The sequence below is a fragment of the Ipomoea nil genome, unplaced genomic scaffold (assembly GCF_001879475.1).
Source record: "Ipomoea nil cultivar Tokyo-kokei standard unplaced genomic scaffold, Asagao_1.1 scaffold1868, whole genome shotgun sequence".
NCBI lineage: Eukaryota > Viridiplantae > Streptophyta > Magnoliopsida > Solanales > Convolvulaceae > Ipomoea > Ipomoea nil.
Window position 1 is genome coordinate 550,636 of NW_017618296.1, and position 11,865 is coordinate 562,500.

The window sequence follows — 11,865 nt, forward strand, 5'->3', positions numbered from 1 at the left end:
TAGAGCACTGGAGTGCGCTAGAACTGGAGCGTAGAAGTAGAGTAGGTTCCCTTTCGGCCTGCGTGCCATATTATGCATTGTGTTTCAATGGGTATTAGTTAGACAGCCTGTGCACCTGGGTTCTCTAGCCCAGGTGTGGCATAGCACCCCGTACACTTATGATATACTTTGGGATGTAATGAGATATTACCTTTATTATATAAGCTTAAAATGTCTTGAAAATCTGGGGTGTTACACCCCCCCCCCTCTAGACTTTCACCTTACCTCTTTTGGGACCAACACAAATATGGAATCACAAGGCAAAACAATGGAATGATAAAATAAACAACAAGATGGAATCACAAGATAGCACAAATGATCACAATGGATAACGAGTAAAACAAAACGGGCAACCTAGAACTCCTATTGACACATTCCTAGATTGTCATAGTAAGCACACTTCACTTGACACCTATTGCCATCCCCGGCAACGACGCCATTTTGACGAATGCTTTTTCACACTAGTGGGATGTGTGGATGATGGTGGAATAGTGTAAATGGAAGTGTGGAACTCCCGAGTGTCGAACTCAAGGATGGTAAGTCTAAGCAAGTAAAATGCAAGACAATTAGGTGTCACAATGTCTCAACAAGAGTGAACTAGGTGCAAGATGGAAGTGGAAAGGAAACAAGGTTGTAAGCATAAGGAATCAAGAAATAAAAGAAAACAAACAAGTATGTAAATTAGATAGGGTTGAATTGTGTAGTGTTGATTATGATGCACTTATATCATTTAACATAGGTAAAGAGGATGCATATGATAAGTCTAGGGAATGGCTTATGTCCTTTCATAACATAGACTACTAGGACTTGTCTAGGACTTGCCTAGACCTTTCCTCGAACACCTTGCCTACATTACCTTCCCAACCAAGCCCCGTAGGATTCCTTGAGCTAGGAAATGTCAAGGATGGGAGCTTGAATTGACCTAGCAAAGGTCATTCACTCAACAAAATCCTAGGAGTTGGCCTAGCTCCTTGGATGCATACAAAACAATTCAAAACAACAAGACATAGATGCATAGCAATCAATCAATCCCTAATTCAAGAACTAAGTCACATTGGTATCATAATCACACACATCCACAATTCAAACCCTAGAAATCTAAGCACTCATCATCATTACAAAGATAGCAAACACAAGATTAAATCTGAAATAATAAACAAGGAAGAGATGTTACCCAAATCTTCAATCTATTGTGCAAGCATCCAAGAGAAATTGTAGAACAATGAGTGTAGATCTTCAAGGAAATGTAAATCTAACCTAACCCTAATCTACCCTAACCTAAGAGAGCTGAATTGAAAGGTGAGGAAATGGGGAAAAAGAGTTCTCCTAAAACAATCCCCTTACAAGCCTTTTTATAGGCTGAAAATCTGATTTTTCATTTAACTGTCCCGACAACGCGCTTACAAAGCACGTTGCGGGCTGCTTTTAACTTTCTAGAATTTTCGCCCAATATGAAAGTTGTAGCCCTTGAAAATCCCGAACCATAGCCACTTTAATCACCTCATTTGGACACTCCTAGCTCAAGATATGATCATTTTACCGAATTATCTCCGGAGTGCCCTGAAATTGACTATGTTTTGCTATTTTTCTACAAATGCAATAGAATTAGTCCTTAATCCTAATTTCTATCAAATTAAGATAATTAAGCATGAATTAGGCATAAAGGACTCCAATTATAGAACAATTAGCCTATTAAATACCCTATAAAACATAGCATCTTTGACACTTATCATCTATCCATTGTGCTATCTTGTGATTTCACATTCGTTTTTAATAAATTGCACATTGAGTTATGTTATTTTTCTTGTGTTTGTACATATTGTGAAGTACTTGTACTGATTTGGAAGTGAGAACATACTTTGAATATCCTATTTTCTCACAAGCCACTACTTCTAGTTGCAAGGACCTTGTTTTCCTCTTGTGCTTTATAGGTGATTTCTAAAGATGTATTCCCCGTCCTATGATTTTTATGATAAACCATTCCTTGTCTGGCCTTGTTATTCCCACCAAAAATATATCCCAGTAAAATATCCACGCCCACATCATTGCATTATGAAAGAGATGAACCAAATTACCCATATAATCCTTTACTTTGGAATACCCCGGATTATGAAAGCCAATCCTTAATCTCGTTTGATGAAGAGCATGAACGCCTCGAGTGGAGACTCAAAGAATTCATTCGAGAAGCTTGGGAAAACTTGGCTAATCTCAAAGTCGAAGTCCAGAAGGAATTAGAAGAAGAATGGAAACCATGATTGCATGGATGATAGGAGAAATCTCGAGAAGGATCCAATAGGAGGCTAAAGCTGCCGCTTTAAAGAGTAGTGATAAAGCCTCGGTGCTTGAAGAAGTTCCAATTCACGAATTGGAAAATCAAGGAGTAGAAGGGGAGAGCTCAAGTGATGAGGAGATTGAGATCGTGTGGGAGGATGAAGAGCCAAATGAGGGTATAATTGCTTCTACGGATGGTAAACCTCTTGATCCCCCTTATGCCTTTACATTCGAAAATACTTATGCTCATTCTCTTGATGATGCTACTCTTGAATCATGTGGTAATAATTGCTTATACTTTCGTGATGATGATTCCTTTGGATCCATAGGCGATTGTGATAATATCTCTTTTCGTGCTTTGAATGTTAATTCTCTTGATGAATGTGATGATGTATCCTTTTATTCTTGTGTTGATTTTCTTGAACATGAGGAATGTGGTAATTTTACTTTTGATGGTAATGAGGGGTTAGTGGATAGTGTTGATAGAATTGGGTTAGGAATGTTTGATGTTGTCACTTTTGGCAACAACATTTGTGTTGTGGGAAGGAATGCCTATGTTAAAGATGGTGGAGTTAAAAGGGCATATGTTAAAAGTGATGGAGGAATAAGGATGGAGATTTTAGAAAAGGAGAGAGATGCACAATTGATGAGAGGAAAATAAAAATTTATATGTCATACTCCTTTGGCCAATTTTTGCAAAAACCATTGACAGGTATGAGCATCGTCTCTACCTGAGAGAATTTGAGAATGCCCGACACGTATGGGCATATCTAAAAGCAAAGAGACGGGACGCATGGTGCGGTCCCAATCCTCATATGCTTCGATGCATAACAGTATGAGGCGTCGGGGCTAAAGATGTCAAACAATAGTGCTTCTTGGGAGGCAACCCAAGGAAATTAGCTATAGTTTTTTTATTTCGTTCTTGCTGGTTGCATTCTTCTTGTTCTTGAGCTAACATTGTAGGGAGAGTCAGCAAGAAGTTTAAAATGATCAAAGTGGGAGCCAAATCTCAAGGAAAAAGTGTTTGGAAGGAGTTCGGGACAAAAAGGAAGCTAAGGAAGAAAGGCGAAAGGGACCTCACTACTGGGTCCAATTTACACGTGTGACGCGTATGTAACAGGAAGGCAAATGGGTTCGGCAACCCATTTACGCAACTGTCACGGCGTGACAGGGCGTAAATGGGAGGCCAAAACCATTTTTGCCCAGTCACGCCGTTGTCACGGCGTGACACCCCAGTCACGCAAGAAGACTTCTTCTCTTAAGAAGACCAAGTCTTTTTTCTTTCCTCTATGTCCCATTAACTCCCATTCACACAAAGAAATTCTCTCACACGCAAGGTTCATTCTCTCATCACTCTTTTCTTCATAACTTTCTTATTTGCTTGGATACCCACTAGGCTCCCATATCAACAATAAGGTAACCATCTCTCACCCTCCATTGTTGTCTTCTATGCAAGCTTTCTCTCTCTACACTTGATTTAGTGAATAAAGAATTCTTGAACGAAATGTGCATACTTGTGAATAGTTCTTTGTTCATACTAGTTTGAAATTGTATTTGTTGGAAATTCAATTTGTTCATGAATACATATTCTTTCAATCATATCATTTTGAAATTGAATTATAGGCCATATACTTTTGCAAATTGAATTTGTTGAGCTAAGTTTGATCATGCATGAATACTCTTTTGTTCATATCATTTTGGAAATTGGAATTATTGAGCTTGAACTTGTTCATGTATGAATATCCTTTGTTCATAACTATTTTGAAAAATTGAATTTGATTGCCATATTATTTGAATATTTAATTTGTAGAAAGAAAAATGTTTTTGTGAAGTTGATAGTATTTTGTTGAATTCTTGCTAGTTCCATTCGGTAGAATTAATTAGATAATGTGGCTACTTGATCTTTTTATTGAAAAGAGGTGAAAATCATGTTCCTGTATTGAAATGTCAATGCTATATATGATATGAAAAAAATAAATTATTAAAATATTATATGATATTTTAACAATTTCTTATTATAATAAAGTATGTATGGTATCTTGTATCAAAATTTATTTTATATTGAATTCGAGATTAAATCTTGAAAAAAAAATAACCATCAAAATTGTCAAACTTTATAAATATCGCATTCTTTAAACTCCCAAAAAAATACCATGATATACATAGAAAACAAAGAATACATTGTGCATTTTATATGAGAATTTGTAATAACTACAAAAAAAAAAAAAAAAAAAAAAAACACCCTTTAGCTTATATAAAATTAATTAACTATGATGCCCTAACTCAAAATGGCCGGATAAATTATTTGAGTGTACTACATACTTATATCAAAGCATCACACTTGTGCAAGACCATCTCACGGACTCGAGACGAGTTTAATTTGGTCGGGTCAATATGTAAATGTAATAGTTATATTGAAATATATATATATATATATATATATATATATATATATATAATACTAATTAGAAATAAAGTGTTTGCTACTTATAAGGGAATATGTAATATTTTTGAGAAAAATGTAATACTTTAAAATCAAAATGTAAAATTATTACAATTTTCTTCAAAATAAAGTAGTATACTTCCCTTATATAAGTAATATAATGTTGGCAAATGTTTGTTACTTATAAAGAAACTAGTTTTACACGCGTATTGCGCGAATGAGTTAATGCACAATGTTTATAATTAAATAAATATTTGAAAGTATATATTATATATGAGAAGTTCATACATAAGTAATTTAATGTCGAATTTGTTTATTTAAATATGTAACTCATAGTATATGAACACAATGTAATATAGGAGATTTATTATAATTAACTAATTGTTACTAAACTTTTTTTTTAAAATAGTAAACCAAGTATTTTTGTTGCAAAGGGTTCTAGTATATTTAATGAATGCACATATATACAAGATCAATGAATGAATCAATCCTTTAGGTGTTTTGCTCAGTGTTCATTTAGTTCAACCATTATTGTTGAATAAATTATTATGGATAAAGAAATTCCTAATTTAAGAAATTTAGATGTAGTAAAAATTCAAATTTTTTAATTATAATGTAACTCAAAGATATTGGACGATTTGTAAATATGATGTAATCCAAAGATCAAAATGCTAAAGAAAGTGTTTGGTTATTCAACAATTTGAAACAACAATTTGTTCCAAACCACTGAAAATACAAACATTGCAATTTGCAATATTTTCTCTTAGCGTTTTTTAGAATGATTTCCTCAAAACACCTCTATATTTAAACTTTTTTTTTGGTGTAAACCACACATTATGGTCCGGGTCTTTCCGCTCCGGGAGGCACAGAAGCTGGCCCAAAAGGAATCGTCACTTGTGGGAATCGAACCCGGGTTATCCCAAAATTCTCCCACACAAACAGAGCTCATTTGCCACTTGAGCTACCCTATTGGGTTAAAAAAAAAAAAAAAAAAAAAAAAAAAAAAAAAAAAAAAGAGTTTACTGTAGAGCCATTTCGACTCCTTAAATAATAAGAGCCAGTTTCGCTGGCTCACTGCTTGCCCATCAACGGATGGGCAAACTTAATTTTTAAATTGGAGCCTTAAACTCCTTTTAAAGGAGCCTCAATGCTCCCATGCCACTTTTTCCACCGATGTGGAAAAAGTTGCAAAACTAAGGAGAGCCAAACGTTCGGCTCCCCATATGTTTTCTTTTATTAAATTATTATTATTATTATTATTATTATTTTAGAACAATTATTATTATTATTATTAAATATATGTATACCCTTAGGTCATTTTACATGTTAATCTAAATAGCTAATTTTTTTCAAATATCTTTTTACCAACTGTTATATAATTCGTTGGTGAAATTCGTTAATATAATCCACTAACACTAACCGCTAACTGCTAATTGTCAAACAATGACATTGCGAGGTAGTTTCCCACTTCAATTTGTTGTGTGATTTGAATACTCTCTTTGTCAACAAATCCCTCAAGTAGTTAATATTATTGACTTTGTTAATTATATATTTTTTAAATTTTTTCATGGTATTAATAAAATACTTGGTAAATAAATATATATCATTATTTTGTATTATAACTTTGATATTTAATTAAAAATAGTGCACAAACAAATAATAGACAATGGTAAATATAATTAATTGATGAATTTGAATTTAAAGAATTTTTACATTGGAAAAAAATATAGACAATATAACTAATGAAATTATTTCTCTTAATTAATTTATTGATAATGAATAATTTTTTTTGAATAAAGACATTGTAGGGACAATGTAGCGAATATAATCAATTGATGAATTTGAATGTAAAGAATTTTTATATTGGAGAAAAATAAATACAATATAATTTCTCTTATTTAACTTATTGATAATGAATAATTTTATTTTTTTTGAATAAAGGCATTGTAGACACATAATTCTAAATTAAAGAAATGCATATGTATTATTTTTTGTTGTATCTACTAAATTATTATTTTAATTTAATAAGAGTAAATTAGAGTACTAATTATGCCAACTTTGGTTGGGATGGGGTTTGAACCTAAGACCTTTCTTATTGAAATTAATGAGTAAGTTAACGGTGAACTAATAGAAATTAACGGAAAAGATAATATTTATCGGGAAAGTTAACGGATAATCATATCTACTACCTATCTACTATACTAATAAGAGCCCAAGAGAGTTAGGCCTATAATGGGTAGAAAAAATGGCGGTCAAATTTTTTAATCAAATGAATGGCTAAGATTGATCAGATTTTAATTTTTCCTTAAGATTTCCTAATTTATCCTTAATGAATATGATTATCTGTTAACTTTTCCGTTAAATATTATCTTTTCCGTTAATTTCTGTTAGTTCACTGTTAACTTACTCATTAATTTTAATAAAAAAGGTCTTAGGTTCGAACCCCATCCCAATCAAAGTTGGCATAATTAGTACTCTATTTTACTCTTATTAAATTAAAATAATAATTTAGTAGCTATAACAAAAATAATACATATGCATTTCTTTTTTTTTTATAGAATGGAAGGGGGTTACCCAGGGGGGAACATAGGCAATTCTAGTTATTACAAGTATTACGCCATACAGGCAAGCCAGCTGCATCTTCTTCTAGCAAGCCATCAATTTCTTGAGGAGCTTCAGGGAGGATCTGTAGTCTACTTGATTGGCTTAGTGATTTTTTAGCCAAGAAATCAGCAATACGATTTTGTTCACGGGATATGGCTGTAACCTGCCACTGCTCTATCTTTCCTAATTCTTGCTTGCAAGCAGCGAGAATGTTGTGCGCTGCAATCGTCGGAGGATTTGAGGCATTCATAAATTTGCTGTTACTTCTGAATATGTTTCAAAGAGGACTTTACTGTATCTACCCGCAATTGCTAATTGGATTCCTTTCAAGAGAGCCCAAGCTTCACTTTCCATGGATGTACACATACCAATCACGTACGTAAAGCCATTGATCCAGGCTCCATCCGAGTTCCTGATGACTCCACCGGTGCCTGCAGAAAGTGATGAAGGCGATACTGATCCGTCAACATTAATTTTCACATAATCCTCCGGAGGTTTTAACCAGCAAAGGTTCCTCCATAACAGTCGGTCATCCGGAATCTGAGGACCTCTGGCTCTCGAAAATGCTCTGTTAACCTCTTTTATCTGAGTATTCAGAATCGTTAGCTTCATGGACAGAGGTAAGATTTTATTGTTGAAGATAGCTTCGTTCCTCCACTTCCATAACCACCATAGAGTGATTGCAAAAGTGGATGCCTTGGAATGTGGTCTTCTGCTTCTTGTATCCTCCACGATCCCTTCATCTAGCCAATTGATTAAAGGTAGATGTCTGAGCTTTTCATGTGTCTCGGGCAGTACTGAACCCCAAATTTCTTCGGCTGCTGGACAGAAGCGTAGTATGTGGTCGCAATCTTCCGTAGTGTTCCTGCATAACCAGCATTTATCGCATGTAGTGAATCCCCGTTTGAATCGGTTAAGGTTGGTCATTAACTTGTTATGCCTGGTTAGCCATAAGAAAGTGCGAATCTTGTTAGGCAGCTTCAACTTCCAGATTTTGTTCCATTTAGCAGAATCTGGGTGGTTCTCGGGGCCCAGCGCAATGTCATAGGCCGATTTTATGGAGAATTCTCCGTTGAGCTCTCTAGGCCAGCTTCTAATATCATTCATGTCAGGTTCGTTGATGAGGATCACAGCTGCGAGTTTATTGCAAGTTTGGTCTGGAAGCAGTTGTGTCAGTTGGTCCCAACACCAGCTATGCTCATGATTCCAATAGCTACTGACTGATCTATCATGTGCTGTTGCAGGGACTACTCCAGAGATTAGCTCCAATAATGGTCTGTCTTCGATCCAATTGTCTTTCCAAAATAACGTGTTGTTTCCATTTCTGGCCTGCCATCTGGACCCATTCTAGATGATAGGAATGGCTTTGTAAATGTCTCTCCATGCGTTCGAACAGTTGCTTTTTAGTCGCCAAGAGGAAAGGTCTCGAGGATCACCTCCATACTTGGCTTTACATACCTCGGCCCATAGGCTTCTTGAGTCCTTCAACAAGTTCCAGCCTAGCTTTGCTAGAAACGCTTGATTCATCTCCTTCAATCTACGGATACCAAGTCCTCCATTAGACTTGTTCTTGGTAATAGCTTCCCAGTTAACCAGGTGACAACGTTTAGATCCCTGATTACTTCCCCAGATGAAACCTCTGATTATCTTTTCAATTGATGCGATAACTCCAGCAGGTAGTTGGGTTGTTTGCATGGTGAAGTATGGTATTGCCGATAGGACTGATTTGGCCAAGGTCTGCCTTCCCGCCAGTGAGAGGGAGTTGGATTTCCATCCCGCTAGGCGTGACTGGATCTTTTCGATGATGCCCGAATATGAGTCACTGTTTAGCCTGCCATGAATAGAGGGAGTGCCTAGATACTTTCCCAGGTTAGTTACACTTTGGATTCCCATGGAGCTGGTTATGCTCTGTTGAAGTTGAGAGGGCACGTTCTTTGAAAAGAATAAGGAGGATTTCTGTAAGTTTACTGCTTGTCCTGATGCTGCACAGAATACGTCCAAACATCTCTTCATCTCTACAGCCTGCTGGACCGATGCTTCTCCACAAAGTATTAGATCATTTGCAAAAAAGAGGTGAGACAAATTAGGTGCATTTCGGGCTATTTTAATACCTTTCCAGTCTCCATTACTAATAGAACGGTGTATTATATGACTCAGTCTTTCGATACAAAGTACAAATAGTAAAGGGGAGATCGGATCTCCTTGTCTAATCCCTCTTCCCGGCTTGAACCAATCCGTCTGCTGCCCATTCCACAGAACTGCCAATCTGGAAGTTGTAACACATTCTAAGATATTTCTGCTCCATGCTTGGTTGAATCCTATGTCAAGGAGAGTGTCTTTGATAAACTCCCATGATAAGCGGTCGTATGCTTTTTCCAGGTCCACTTTCAACATCCATCATGTTCTTCCTTTTTTGGTTCTCATCGAATTTAGGATTTCTTGGTATAAAAGGATGTTCTCTGAAATCTGCCTTCCGGGGATGAAGCTTGATTGATGTTGGCCTACTAATTTTCCGGAGATATCCTTGAGTCGAATGGTCATGATCTTAGTTATTAGCTTGTATGTGACATTGCACAAACCGATTGGTCGAAACTACTTCACATTTTCTGGTGAAGCTACCTTAGGTATTAAGGAGAGGAGCGTATCATTGCAGCCATGTGGGAGGTATCCGTCAATAATGAATTTCTTAACAATGTCCACGATAGTATTTCCCACCGTATTCCAGGTTTTTTGGTAGAAACTGGCAGTGAAACCATCGGGTCCGGGGGCTTTGCAAGGAGCCATTTCAAAAAGAGCAAACTTTACTTCTTCGGGGGTAATAGGTTTGTTTATTTCCAGCCAGTCTGAGTGGGGGATGCTCGGGAAATTGCCATGGTGGAGGTGAGTTGAAGTGGAGCTACTATCTTCTTTGAACAGATTCTTAAAATAAGATAGAACGAGATTCCTCAATTCTGTATCTTCCCGGATTTCTCTGCCATACTCATCTTTAAGACAAGGGACTTTCTATTTATTACTCTTAACTAATGTTGCCGTATGATAAAACCGTGTGTTTCGGTCTCCAGATGTAATCCAGTCTTCCCTTGAACGTTGAAACCATAACAGCTCCTCTTGATAAAGAGTTTCCTCTAGTTCTTTCTGCAGCCTACGTTGTAACCTGAGTAGATCAGAGCGTGGATTATCACCTAATCTGATTTGAATTCCTTTTAATCTCGCAAGTAGCCTGTTTTTCCTTTGAATAATGTTGCCGAAAGTACTTCTATTCCATGATGTTAGGGCAGCTGCTACTGAGTTCTTATTGATTTCTAAGTTTTTTGAGTTGTCCCATGATGCTTTGACTAATGATTGAAAGCCTTCATGGGTAGCCTAGGCTAGGTTGTATCTAAACTTTTTGGGGTGAGCTGCGATGGGCTGCTGGTCGGTAATCAGAAGTAAAGGCGAATGATCCGAGTTGATTATGGGTAGGTGTTGAACTTCGGCGTTTGGGAAGCGGAGCTTCCAATCTATGTTGCATAAGGCGCGGTCTAAGCGAGCTGCTTTGTAGGTTGGTGTTTCTATTCCTCTCATCCAAGTAAATCTAGACCCAGTGTAGCCTAGATCAATAAGACTTTCACTGTGGATCCAGCTATTGAATTGTGAACACCTGGTGTGGGAGAAAGCCTCTGGGTTACTGACTTCTTCTTTGCAAGTGACCGAGTTGAAATCTCCTATTGTCAGCCATGGGCCATGAGGGTCAAAACGATCACTAGAGAGATCTTCGAATAATTTCCTTCTTAGGCTATGTTCTGGACTTCCATATACCACTGTCATCAACCAGTAATTCTGCCCAGTTTCCATTATCTGCAGACAGATGAATTGTGGGTGAGTATAGATAATTTCAACATTCAGAATTTTCTTCCATAGGACCCAGATACCCCCAGAATAACCTACTGACTCTACTCTAATCCAATCATCAAATCCTAATTTAGAACAAATGGTGTTTGCTTGGTGTCCCGAAACTTTGGGTTCCAGAAGACAAACAAGCGATGGGTTATGCAAGGAAAGAAAATACTTCAGGGTACGCCTAAACGAATTAGAGGCCGCCCCTTGACAATTCCAAGTGAAACTAATCATTAAAAGGCGGTAGAGAAAGGAAATAGGCTTAGTAGCCTTGGTGCAAGACCGCAACACCCATCTGGTCAAAGCGGCCAGCATCATCTTGCATAACAATATCAGGAGGTTCGCGCAGCACAGGTTCTGCCGGATTGATGTTCGGTGGAACATGTTTCGGATTGACTCCAGGGTCGTCAGGCTCAGGAACTTCCGTGTGTAAATCTTCATGGTAGACTGTGGTTGTTGAGATAACGCCTTCTCTGTTGCCCCTCACAACTGTGTGTTCCATCTCAGCCGCCGCCCGGTTGGGAAATCCCCCCTTCCCCCACGGCCTCTCACTGTGTCACGAGTAGGTGGTGGTGCTTGAGGAGGGGGTGGAGGGTGGCTTATTGGCGTGATCCTTTCAGCAGGTCTACGGC

The 11,865-nt window shown here is 37.1% G+C and overlaps 1 long non-coding RNA gene across 1 annotated transcript in view; it reads right to left on the reverse strand.

Annotated features, from left to right (window-relative positions):
- Positions 1-1,118: 1,118 nt before the first annotated feature.
- Positions 1,119-11,865, reverse strand: part of LOC109193296 — a 16,880-nt gene continuing 6,133 nt past the window's right edge. The window contains exons 2-4 of the long non-coding RNA XR_002056250.1: positions 3,732-3,736; positions 1,551-1,554; positions 1,119-1,129 (exon numbers count right to left, since the gene is read on the reverse strand). This is a non-coding gene — a long non-coding RNA (uncharacterized LOC109193296). The remainder of the gene's footprint in view (positions 1,130-1,550; positions 1,555-3,731; positions 3,737-11,865) is intronic.